At 37.8% G+C, this 13,121-nt stretch overlaps 1 pseudogene across 1 annotated transcript; it reads left to right on the forward strand.

Moving 5' to 3' along the window:
• Positions 1-6,414: 6,414 nt before the first annotated feature.
• LOC308522524 (N6-Methyl-AMP deaminase-like) lies at positions 6,415-9,629 on the forward strand (annotated as a pseudogene). The gene is made up of 4 exons: positions 6,415-6,546; positions 7,944-8,104; positions 8,496-8,613; positions 8,817-9,629. The product of its transcript is annotated as a N6-Methyl-AMP deaminase-like (transcript).
• The last annotated feature ends 3,492 nt before the right edge of the window (positions 9,630-13,121 follow it).

A 13,121-nucleotide genomic window follows, 5' to 3' on the forward strand; every position in this document is an offset into this window, starting at 1 on the left:
GTTTCAGTTTGATATAGTCCCACTTGTTCATTTTTTAAAATTTGTTGCTTGTGCTTTTATTATCATATCCAAAAAATTGTTGCCAAGTCCAATGTCAAAGAACTTTCCCCCCATTTTCCTTCAGGAGTTTTGGTTTCAGGTCTTACATTTCAAGTCTTTAATCCATTTTGAGTTAATTTTTACAAATGGTGTTAAGATAGGAGTGCAATTTTATTCTTTTGCATGTGAACATCCAGTTTTCCCAGCACCATTTATTGAAAAAACTATCTTTTCCCCATTCAGTGTTCTTGGCTTCCTTATCAAATATTAGTCAATGATATGTGTCTAGGTTTATTTCAGGGCTGTCTTCAGACTCTTGCTGCTCTCTTGGCTTGTGGCTTGTGCTTGGCTCTCTTACATTCGTCCCGATGGCCTGTGACCATGCAGACTCCACACTCTATGTCCTAATGGAGTGAGTGGAAAACACAAGCTAAGCTAGCCTGATGCTGGACTGGACTCGGCTCCAACATGGAAAGGAAATTCTGGACACTGGCTCTGATTTTAGCTTTGCTCAACCCCCAGCTACACTTCTTCTATGACTAAGTATGGGACTTTGGAAATCCAGGGGTAATTCCACAGAAATAAGGCGTTCTATTATATCTCTTCCTCCCATTAGCGCTTCTGGAAATTCTTATTCCAGCAGGATCCCAAGAATCCCACTTCCACAAGCAACTGGGGGCGATGAGTCCCTTTCCTGTCCTGTAACATTTTGATTACTACAGCTTTGTGGTATAGTTTGAAATCAGGAAGTATGGTGCCTCCAGCTTTGTTTTTCTTTCTCAATATTGTTTTGGCTCTTCCTGTTTGTTTTGCTTAGTTTTTGTGGTTCCATACAAATTTTTTAAAAATATTTTCTATTGATCTTTCACAGAGAAGAAGGGAGAGAGCTAGAGAGTTAGAAACATCCATGAGAGAGAAACATCTATCAGCTGCTTCACGCCCCCCCCCCCCCCCCCCCCCCCGCACTGGGGATGTGCCCACAACCAAGGTACATGCCCTTGACCAGAATCAAACCTGGGACTCTTCAGTCCACAGGCCGACGCTCTAGCCACTGAGCCAAACCTGTCAGGGATCCATACAAATTTTAAGATTTTTTTTTTAATATTCTTTGAAAAATGACATTGGAATTTTGGTAGGAATTGCATTGAATCTATAAATGACTTTGGGTATTATGGGCATTTTAACAATATTACTTCTCATCCACGAACATGGGATATCTTTCCACTTATGTTCATCTTCCTCAATTTCTTTCATTCATATCTCACTATTTTCAGTGTACAGATCTTTCATCTCCTAGGTTAAATTTATTTGTGTTTTATTATTATTTTTTTATTCTGTGTAATGGAATTGTTTTCTTTTTTTCATTCAGAAACAAAACTGTACCCTGCCGTTTTACTTAATTTGTTGATTAGTTCTTACAGTGTTTTGGTGGTACTTTAGGGGTTTTTTTTATATATAAGATCATATATGTCATCTGTAAACAAAGTCAATTTTATGTCTTCCTTTCTTTTTGCCTAATTGCTCTGGTTAGGACTTCCAGTACTGTGTTGAATAGGACAAAGCTCATCATCTCTGCTTCTTTCTCCATTAGGATCAATTTTCTCCCAGGAGCCTCTTCATTGACTCATGCTTACATTTTTTGGCAAGAAGTACCCTATGGTTTTCCAGATGTGCACAGGCATGTATGAATCAGGCCAGAAGTGCACTGATGAGTCTCAGAAGGTAGTTTCTGCTGTGTTAGTAAAGCATCTAGCCTTCAAAATTGACGACAACCACAAGTCCTGAACTTGACCTCCTTAATTGAGATACACAAAGTAGGGCAGTTTCAAAGACATTTACACCTGGATTTGGACTCCAACTCTACTGATTATCTGTTTACAATTTTATTGATTTTTGTTGTTGTTGTTGTTGTTGCTCTAATTCTTATTTCTTTTTTCTGCTTACTTTGGATTTAGTTTGTACCTTTTTTCTAATTTCCTAAGGTGGAAACTCAGATTGCTGATTTCAGATCTTTCTCTTTTTTCTAATATATGCATTCAATAGTATAAATTTCCCTCTAAAAATTGCTCTTACTGCATTCCTCACATTTTGGTAAGTTGTGTTTTCATTCTCACTTAGTTAAAAATATTTTTAAATTTCTCTTGAGATTTCTTCTTTGACCCATGTGTTATTTAGTAATGCGGCTCTCTCTCTCTCTCTTTCTCTCTTTTTCTCATTCTCTCCCCTTTCCTTTCCTTTCCTTTCCTTTCCTTTCCTTTCCTTTCCTTTCCTTTCCTTTCCTTTCCTTCCCTTCCCTTTCCTTTCCTTTCCTTTCCTTTTTTTTCCTTTCCTTTCCTTTCCTTTCCTTTCCTTTCCTTTCCTTTCCTTTCCTTTCCTTTCCTTTTCTCTTTCTTTCTTTCTTTCTTTCTTTCTTTCTTTCTTTCTTTCTTTCCTTCTTTCTTTTGAGATACTATTTATTTCCCATCAACCTTATTTCCATTTTCTGTTTAAGAGTCTGTAGAAGAATAGCTTCATACCACTCAGTGGTTGTTCCTACTCCTTCAGTGGCCTGTGTGGTGGGGGCTGCAGGCCGGTCTTCTGTGGCAGGCTGAGCTCCAGGCTTCAGTGGGAAACTGCTGAACAGGCACAGAGGGCACCTGAGCCTCCAGACAAGTCTGCAACGTTGGACTGAGCAGCAGTGAACTTGGGAGGTGGAGCAGTCCATTCACCTTGAAATTTCTCTTTGGCCACAGCCATTTTTTTTTTTTTATTTTTTTTAGCAGTGGCCTGCTTGTCCTTTTTAGTCTCTACAGGATATCTGTGGAAATAGAGATCCGGCGTGACCTCCTGCAGAGAGATGGTGCCAAGCATGCACAGAACTTCCCTGACCAGTGTCCGTCACATTAGCGTCACCGAGTCCTTTGTTGTACCTGATGGCAATGGCCACACAGTGTAGAGGAGGGTGTGTGTCACACCGCGCACTGGTCGGTGGGTTAACATAAGACACCTCAGTGAAAGGCTGGCCTTCAACCCTGGGATCAATAACCACCAGAAGTTGTGGCTTCCAGAGGCTGTTCTAGACTGGTCAGCAAAGATTCCAGTAGTAAAGTGCCAGCAAAAGAAGTGGCTCCAAAGGCAGCAGCAAACTTCAGCACAGCCTGTTGGCCATTATCCCTGAAGCATATGACACTGACACCAGACAGTATTTCAATGGCATGAAATGTCAGGAGAAGCTTCTCTCAGGGCCTCTTCAGATTTATGGTGAAGATGCCATCACTTTTCCTTCTGTAGATGCATGTTCCGTTTGGAAGACCAGGTTGGTGCCACCTAAGTGGGACCTTTCCTGCTGCAAGGAATTGGAGGACATCCTCCTCCTTCATCTGTGGAACATCAAAGACTCCAAACACGGTGGAAGTTCCCCTTTATATTATGATAGGAACACACAACAACCCCACGTGGACACCACTCTGGGTAGCACAGAAAGGCTACATGTGTATAACTGTAATTTTTCCAGCTATCTTTCTGTTATTGATTTCTAGTTCAATTCCACTGTGATCTGAGAGCGGACATCAAATGATTTCTATTTTTAAAAATTTGTAAAGGTGTGTTTCACAGCCCAGAATGTGTTCTCTCTTGGTCAGAACTCCATGTGAGCTGGAGGAGAATGTGTATGCTGCTGTGGCTGGATGAAGCAGTCTATCGACGTCAGTTACATCCAGTTGATAGATGGTGTTGTTGAGTTCAATTATGTCTCTATTGATTTTCTGCCTGCTGGATCTGTCCATTTGTGATAGAGGGGTGTTGAAGTCTACACTTATGATAGTGGATTCATCTGTTTCTCCTTGCAGTTCTATTAGTTTTTGCTTCACATAGTTTGACAGTCTGTTATTATGTGCATACATGTTAAGGATTGTTATGTCTTCTTGGAGAATTGACCCCTAATGCCATTCTTTATTCCTGATACATTTTCTTGCAGTGAAGTCTGCCCTGTCTAAAATAAATATAGTTATACTTGTTTTCTTTTGATTAGTGTTAGCTGGTATATTTTCATCATCCATTCGCTTTTTATTTTGTTTTATCTTTATATTGAGGTATAATTGACACCCATTATATTAGTTTCAGGTGTACAACATGATTCCATATTTGTATATATTACAGAATGATCACCACAATAAGTCTCATTATCGTCCATCACCATATGTAGTAACAGAATTTGGTTCCTCGTGATGAGAACTTTTAAGATCTACTCTCAGCAATTTTCAAGTATGCAACACGATATTGTTAACTATAGTTGTCATGCTGTACATCACATCTTCATGACTTACTTATTTTGTAACTAGAAGTTTGTACCTTGTGACTCCCTTCACCAATTTTGCCCTCTCCTTCCTCTGGCAACCACTAATTGATTCTCTGTATCTCTGAGTGTGTGTGTGTGTGTGTGTGTGTGTGTGTGTGTGTGTGTGTTTTAAAGATCCCACATATAAGAGAGATCAGATAGTATTTTTTTCTCTATCTGACTCATTTCACTGAGCATGATTCTCTCTAGATCCATCATGTCGTCACAAATGGCAAGATTCCATCTCTTTTTATGACTGAATAGTATTCCATTGTGTATATACCAGTATACATCACATTTTCTTTATCTATTCATCTGTTGGTGGACTCGTAGGCTGTTTCCATATCTTGGCTATTATAAATAATGCTGCAGTGAACATGGGGGTGCATATCTTTTTTTTTTTGAGTTAGTGCTTTTGTTTTCTTTGGATAACTACCTAGAAGTGGAATTGCTAGATCACACAGCAGCTCTATTTTTAATTTCTTGAGGAAACCCTTATACTGTTTTCCATAGTGGCAGCACCAATTTGCATTTCCACCAACAGTGCACAAGGGCTCTTTTTTCTTTACATTCTCACCGCTGCTTGCTGTTTCTGGTCTTTTTGGTAATAACCATTTTAACATGTGTGAAATGATTTTTTTATTGTGTTTTTGATTTGCCTTTCTTTGATGATTAGTGATGTCGAGCATCTTTTCATGTATCTGTTGGTCATTTGTATGTCTTCTTGGGAAGAATGTTCATTTAGTGCTCTGCCCATTTTTAACTTGGATTGTTTGTTTTGCTATTGAGTTAAGTTATTTATGTATTTTGGATATTAACTCCTTATTAGATATATAATTTGCAAATATTTTCAAAATGTCTTTTCATTTTGATAATGGTTTTTCTTTGCTGTGCAGAAATTTTTTGGTTTGCTTAGTGCCACTTGTTTATTTTGCCTTTGTTTTTGGTGTAAAATCTAAAAAATCCCTGCCAAGACCAATGTCAAAAAGTTTACCATATATATTTTTTTCTAGGAGTTTCATGTCTTATTCAAGTCATTAATACATTTTGAGCTAATTTCATATATGTTGCATGATAGTAGTTTAGTTTCATTCTTTTGCATGTGGCTGTAACAGTTCTTCCAACACCATTTACTGAAGAGACTATCCTTTTCCTATTGTAGATTCTTGGCTCTTTTCTTGTCAATTAATTGACCATATAAGCATGGATTTATTTCTTGGTTCTCTATTCTGCTCCACTGTTATGTGTCTGTTTGTATGCCATTATCATATTTGCTTGATTACTATAGCTTTGTGATATAGTTTGAAATCAGGGAGTGTGATGACTCTAACTTTTCTTGTAGTTCCATACACATTTTAGGATTATTTGCTCTATTTCTAAGGGAAAAAAACCAAACCATTGGAATTTTGATAGGAATTGAATGTGTAGATTGTTTTGGTAGTTAATATTAATTCTTTCCATCCATGAGCATGGTATACTAGTATACTTTCATTTATTTGTGCCTTCTTTAATTTTTTTTTTTACCAATGTCTTAGAGTTGTCAGTGTACAGGTTTTTCACTTTGTTAAATTTTTCCCTAGGTATTCTATTCTTTTTGGTGCAATTGTACATGGAATTGTTTTCTTAATTTCTCTTTCAGATATTTTATTTTTAATGTATAGAAATACAACAGATTTCTGTATATTGATTTTGTATCCTGAATCTTTACTGAATTCATGTATTAACTGTAACATTTTTTTGGTAGAGTTTTTTAGGGTTTTCAATATGTAACATCATGTCATCTGTAAATGGTGACATTTTTACTTCTTCCATTCCAATTTGGAAGCCTTTCCATCCAGTCACTCGTAATATATACCTGTCTTTATATTTAAAGTGAGTTTCTTGAGCTTCTGGGCTGGTGAACACCTGGGGATTTGGGGATTGTGGTGCGCCTAGAGAAGGCTTGGAAGCTTCTTACTACCCTTCCCCCATACCTAACTCTATGCAACAATTCCATCTGACCGTTCTTGAGTTATATCCTTTTATAATTAACTGGTGATCTAGTTGGCTATCAGAGAAACATGGAACAAGAAGATGCAGTAGAAACAGTCAAAACTAGGGAGAATAAGTCATCTGTCATCCTGACAAGATCTTTCCATGTCTTCATGATCAGTAACATTGACCTTGACATTGATGATTCCTTAAACCTATTGGTGAAAACTGCACTTAATTTGCCTTGCTTTAGTCTGATAATAGTGGTGACTAGAGTGTACTGTGACAGAGACCCTAGATCCTGACATGAGCTATAGAAACTCATGGGACTACATGTGGTGCACAAATAGGAGGTTGGAGTGGAAGGACTATTACTTGTCAATCAGGTTTCCCTTTGATTTTTGTAAATGGGGAGGACAGTTCTTGGTCCAGTAAAACTATGCAGGTTACATGTAAATATTTTTGTAAGCAAAGTTTATTTCCAAATAAACTTTCCAAAGTTTATTTTTTATTTCTTTAAAATGTTCGAATTTGATTTTTCAAAATCTGATGACGCTAAGTGTTTGTCATCCATTTCTTAAGTAAGTGGTCTCTAGCAGATCTGTTTCAAATGCAAGTACAGAAACCGAATGAAAAGTTTGCTTAAGTCACTGAGTCTGGTGTTTTTCATTTTCTCTGGGCTGACCATTTAAATTGACAAACCAGCAGGAGATAGGAAAAAATACTTATGTGTTCCATTTTAGGATAAGTACACAAAAATTTTCTCAAAAATTATTGTATGATTGCATAGTAGAATAGCAAAATTTGCCAATATGCTATTCTATGTGCATCCCTAAGTAAGTTACTGGGGTAGAGAAGAAGCCATTTACATTAGTGCAAGGTAAATAGAAAGTCTAGCCGAAACCGGTTTGGCTCAGTGGATAGAGCATCAGACTGCGGACTGAAAGGCCCCAGGTTCGATTCCGGTCAAGGGCATGTACCTGGGTTGCGCGCACATCCCCAGTGGGAGATGTGCAGGAGGCAGCTGATCGATGTTTCTCTCTCATCGATGTTTCTGACTCTCTATCTCTCTCCTTTCCTCTCTGTTAAAAATCAATAAAATATATTTAAAAAAAAAAAAAGAAAGTCTAAATGAATGGAAGTACTATTATTCTTCATCAAATTCAATGTTATTCAGGTGCAAATACAGGAAATGCATGTTTAATAACAAAAGATAGTTTAAAGTAACAAAAAATATGATCACTAAAAACTGCAGACACTGACCTGCTGTTAAGAATGCTAACTTGAAAATAAAATAAATATGGTACATAGCTTTCCCATTTCCCCATCTACTGCTAAAACAGATACTGACTTGGGCCCAAGGTTCTTGTCTAATTGCAAATAATTTTGAGAACACTGAAAATTTGTTATGCAAATAATTATGCACACATACACTCTGTGGATGTAAATGGGTCAAGTGTAAGAAATACATTTTGGTCCCAGAATTAGCACCACATCAGAGGTGTTGTGCATGTACCCGAGGGAGGCCAGGGAGCTCTTGCTGAAGGTTCTGCTGTCACTGGTGCACTGCACTGACCCCTCCTGAAGCTCCTGACTTGGCAGGGCCCATCTCCTTAAGATACTCAAGAGTGACAGCAGTCCCTCAATGGAACTTCATGCCCACTTGAATGGATCCATTAGTTCTATACCATGAAGATATTAAAAGCTAAGAAACCAGGTCTTAACATTCATGATCTGATGACTATGATTGATAGTCATATCCCTGCCATATTCCTCTTAGTAAACCGTCCACCACTCCCTTTGAAGAATAGCAGCCAAGTAGCATGGACTTCATCACCAATAACTTACGGTGGCTTCCCTGTAAATATGTCTTAAATTTAAAAAAATGTAAATTTCTTAAAGTTCCATGTATCACATACCACTTATAAAGTCTTACTATTAAAAAAATAATAATTTGATTAAAAAAAAATTAAGTGTGGAAACATGGCCTCCGAATAGGGGTTCAAGCTAGTCTAAGCAGCCATACGCTGCTTGAGAGGTGATTCACGTTTGCTATTTTGAGGAGTCAAGTTGAAATTAAGTGATCCTTGATAGTTGTTGGAAAGTGAGGTGAAAGTATTCTACTTGATAATATCTTACAGAAATTCCAACAAATATGAGAATGTGCCAGAAAAGAACTTTAGAAGAATGTTTCCAGATGTTTCAGATTATTTATCAGCCTACTACCAGCCCTGAAGATATTCTAATGGTCACAAAAGATGTCATTAAAGAATTTGCAGCCGGAACCGGTTTGGCTCAGTGGATAGAGCGTCGGCCTGCGGACTGAAGGGTCCCGGGTTCGATTCTGGTCAAGGGCATGTACCTGGGTTGCGGGCACATCCCCAGTGGGAGGTGTGCAGGGGCAGCTGATTGATGTTTCTCTCTCATCGATGTTTCTAGCTCTCTATCTCTCTCCCTTCTTCTCTGTAAAAAAAAAAAAAAAAAAAAAAAGAATTTGCCGATGATGGTGTCAAGTACCTGGAACTAAGGGGTACATCCAGATCTGAAAATGCTACAGGAATAACTAAAAGGACTTATGTGGAATCTGTACTTGAAAGTATGAAACAGCCTAAAGAAGAAAACTTAGACATTGAAGTTAGGTATTTGATATCAATTGACAGAAGAGGTGGCCCTTCAGTGGCTAAGGAGACTAGTAAATTTTCTGAAGAATTCTTCCTTTCTACTGAAGTTACAGTTTTTGGCCTTGCCCTCAGTGGAGACCCTACAGCTGGGCAAGCAAAGATTTCTTGGAAATTCTTTTAGAAGAAGGCAGCGGCGGGGCGAGGGGTGGGGGTAGGGGGAGAATCAGTTCTGAAGTTGGCCTTGCATCTTCCAGAGATTCCAACCCCCTCAAAAGAAACACAAATAGTCCTGGATCTGCTTCCCAACAGATCGAGCATGGGACGTTTCTCCACTCCTCTGAGGGGGAAGGGGGTGGGGTGGGGTTCCTGGATCTGCTGGACTTTATGAGGAAATACCAGATACTGCTGGAACTCTGTTTGACCTCAAGTATCGAAAGTCAGACAGTTCCTTCTTATCACTAGCATCGTTTCGGATTCCTACAGCATTGCTCATCCTCCTGTGAACTGTACCGATGATAGGGGTGTTTTTTTGCTATAGACCTTTCCCAAGAGTACTAGCTGGCAGTTGAAAACTTAATTGGACCCAATCTCAGGTATGGGATCTGTCTTGTGAATCCATCAACTACATCTTTGCTTCTGAAAGCACCAGGTCTGAACTGAACTCCAAAGTGTGGCACTTTTAAAGCTGGAACAAGGTGAATTGCTTCTGAATGTGTTGCAACCAAAATCTTCCAGCCATATTCCTCTTAGTAAACCATCTACCGCTCCCTTAGAAAAACAGCAGCCAAGTAGCGTGGGCTCCATCGCCAATACCTTACTCACGGTGACTGCTCAGTAAATATTTCTTAAATTGGAAAAAAAAGAGAAATATTTTTATTTTTCAAAGTTCCATGCATCACATACCACTGATAAAATTTTGCCAACTAGTAAAATAAAGAGGACCTCTTGATAATTTGAGTTTTAAAAAATTGAGCTGTGGAAACATGGCCTCAGCACAGGGGTTCAGCTCGTCTAACCAGCCATACACTGCTTGAGAGGTGGTCCACATTTGCTATTTTGAGGAGTTATGTTGAAACTAAGTGGTTCTAGAAGTTGTTGGAAAGTGAGGTGAAAGTTTTCCACTTGATGATATCTTACAGATACGCCAACAAATATGACAATGTGCCAGATTTCGCATTGTAAGAAGATGTCCGAAGGGATAGTTACTGCAAAGCCATATGCCAAATAGACCCTGGAGACACTGCAGTTTTACAGGTGATGTTCATATGAGATCAAAAAGTAGTTTTTCCTTTTCTGAAATCTAGGCCTGTTTATTATAATTGCATTGGTAACAGCAAGCAAAAGAAGCAACATTGAGCTCAGACTGGGCTCTAGGGGTTAATCCCTATAGAATCAGAGAAGGGATTCAAGTTTCTGTCCTGAACATCCTAAAACATTGGTTTCAGAGCCACAGTGTAACTATTTATGTTGGTTATTCATGCTCTTTGGGGGGAATTATGCCCAAGACAACCCTAAACAAACAAGAAGTGATTTAAAGAGTATGCTAGTTAACAGACTCTTATAGTAAATTACTACAGATGGTGACTATTGAAGCGTATAAATAGTAACAACCAGTTGGCCTTCCCTGAGCACCTGCTTTGGAGTGGGAGAGGCTACACTTTGCACACAGAGGGACACTAACTGTTTAGTGGGCTAATTATGCACTTACCCGAGTAACGCATGGCTCGTAGGAGCAAATTGTGCATCTGAAAAAAATGCAGCAAAAATATTAAAGAATAGGCATTAATTTTTACTTCATATTTGATGAATCAAACCATTTTCTTCATTTTCTATGGCGTTTTATAGTAGAGTTAGTGAAAGACTTTAAGTATTAAGTTATTACCGACACTCATGAAACAGTCCAATAAAATATAATGTCAATATATGACAAATTAAAATTAAATAATATTTCCAACATATCTGACAGAAATTTATATGTCTGATGTTGCACTCTTATAGGAATCAGAGATAATGGATGGTTTTATTCAACATGCACAGAATATGTATTTTTTGTATCATAAATCTATTTAAATAAAACAAGTTTTAAATGTTTACATATTTATGTATTCCATACTTGTTACTTTGAGAAAGCAAAATAGCATTCCTGATCAAGGTACATTATTTTTTAACTGCAGAACTGAGTGAGTTTTTCTTTTTCTTTTTTAAAAAAATATATTTTTATTGATTTCAGAGAGGAAGGAAGAGAGAGAGAGAGATAGAAACATCATTGATGAGAGAGAATCATTGATTGGCTGCCTCTGGCAGGGTCCACATTGGGGAATCGAGCCCGCAACCCAGGCATGTGCCCTTAACTGGAATTGAACCTGGGACCTTTTAGTCTGCAGGCCGACACTCTATTCACTGAGCCAAACCAGCTAGGGCCTGAGTGAGTTTATCTTGGGCGGGATAGCATCCTCACAGTCTTAAATCACTAGAGAGACTGTATTTTTGAGTAATGCCGATTGAACTATAAAGAAAAAACACTCCTCATAATTAAAAATTTCCTGAAAGTTAATGTTTTGCCTACCCAAATGAAGGTATTGTGGATCCCATGTCAAACCATTGAATATATTGTATACAGTCGGTATACTACATATCAGGGGTCCTCAAACTACGGCCCGCGCGCCACATGCAAATACAAATATTGTATTTGTTCCCATTTTGTTTTTTTACTTCAAAATAATATATGTGCAGTGTGCATAGAAATTTGTTCATAGTTTTTTTTAAACTATAGTCCGGCCCTCCAACGGTCTGAGGGACAGTGAATTGGCCCCTGTTTAAAAAGTTTGAGGACCCCTGCTACGTATAATGGTATATATCATGTGGAAGGCATAGTCAGATTATAGTTCTGTGTACTGTTCTCGTAACAGATCTTTTAAATAAAGACTTCTCTTTTTATTGACTTTAAACATTTCTTTAAAAGTGAGTTTCTCGTAGATAGTATACATTTGGGTCTTGATTTTTTATCTACTCTGACAATCTCTGTCTTAAAATGGTGTATTTAAACCATTGATATTCAAAGTGATTATTAATGTAATGAATTAATATCTACCATATTTATTACTGTTTTTATTTTATTATGTCACTATTATTTGTTCCTATGTTTGTCTTCCACTCTTTTCCTTCCTTTTTGTGGTTTTAATTGAGCTTTTTATATGTTTCCATTTCCTTCCATTCTTGGCATACTTTTTTACTATTAAAATTTTAATTAATTGTTTAATTAATTATTTTTAGATCTTTTGGTGAAAAGTTTATTGATTATATTAGTTCTTTCCTAGAACATCCTAATAATAGACAAGCATGGTAATTGACCATACCTTCACTACACCTCCCATTGGCCAATCAGTAAGATATGCAAATTAACCACCAACAAAGATGGCGGTTAATTTGCATACATAGGGGCAGAGCGAAGACCGAAGGCAGCTCTGGCCGGAGCGAAAGCCTGGGTCCCAGGTGCTGGAGGAGAACCGGTGCAGGCAGCCAGGGGAAGGGAAGGCCTATTGCACGAATCTTTTCATGCAACAGGCCTCTAGTTTAGATATAAGCAAGAAAACCCACCAGCCACCAAATTCACAGTAGAAACTAGTTTACTAAGCTGGGAAGGAAGGGGGAAGAGTTAAAATGATCACATATTTTAGAATAAGAATGTCAAATAATTATATAAAATTTTCGTTCATGCAGGTGATTATTTAAATACCTATGACTGGGTTTTTATTCATTCATAAAGTATTTAGGGTCTATTACTAGTATGTGCAGACACACATTTCTATTCCTAATGAGGCCTATAAAGACAGATACTCTTGCAAATTTAACGTGTAATTTAATATCTTAAAAAAATTTTGGCCCTGGCCAGGTATCTCAGTTGGTTTGGATTTCCAGTGGGGCACATGCAGGAACCAAACAATGATTGAATAAATGAGTAGAACAACAAATCTCTCTCTGTCTCTCTCTCAGTAAGCTATTAAACTTTTAAAAAAATTTAATGATTGTCCTAAACTTTGCAATACACACAACTAATGCAAGTGTACTTTCCAATAACAATAACTCTATACAAGTTATAATAGCAAAATAATCCTACTTGCATCCTCTTGTCCCTTGTATCATTGCTGTCATTCATTTCACTTAGACATATGCAT

Source organism: Myotis nattereri (assembly GCF_964212035.1).
Source record: "Myotis nattereri genome assembly, chromosome: 7".
NCBI classification, from domain to species: domain Eukaryota; kingdom Metazoa; phylum Chordata; class Mammalia; order Chiroptera; family Vespertilionidae; genus Myotis; species Myotis nattereri.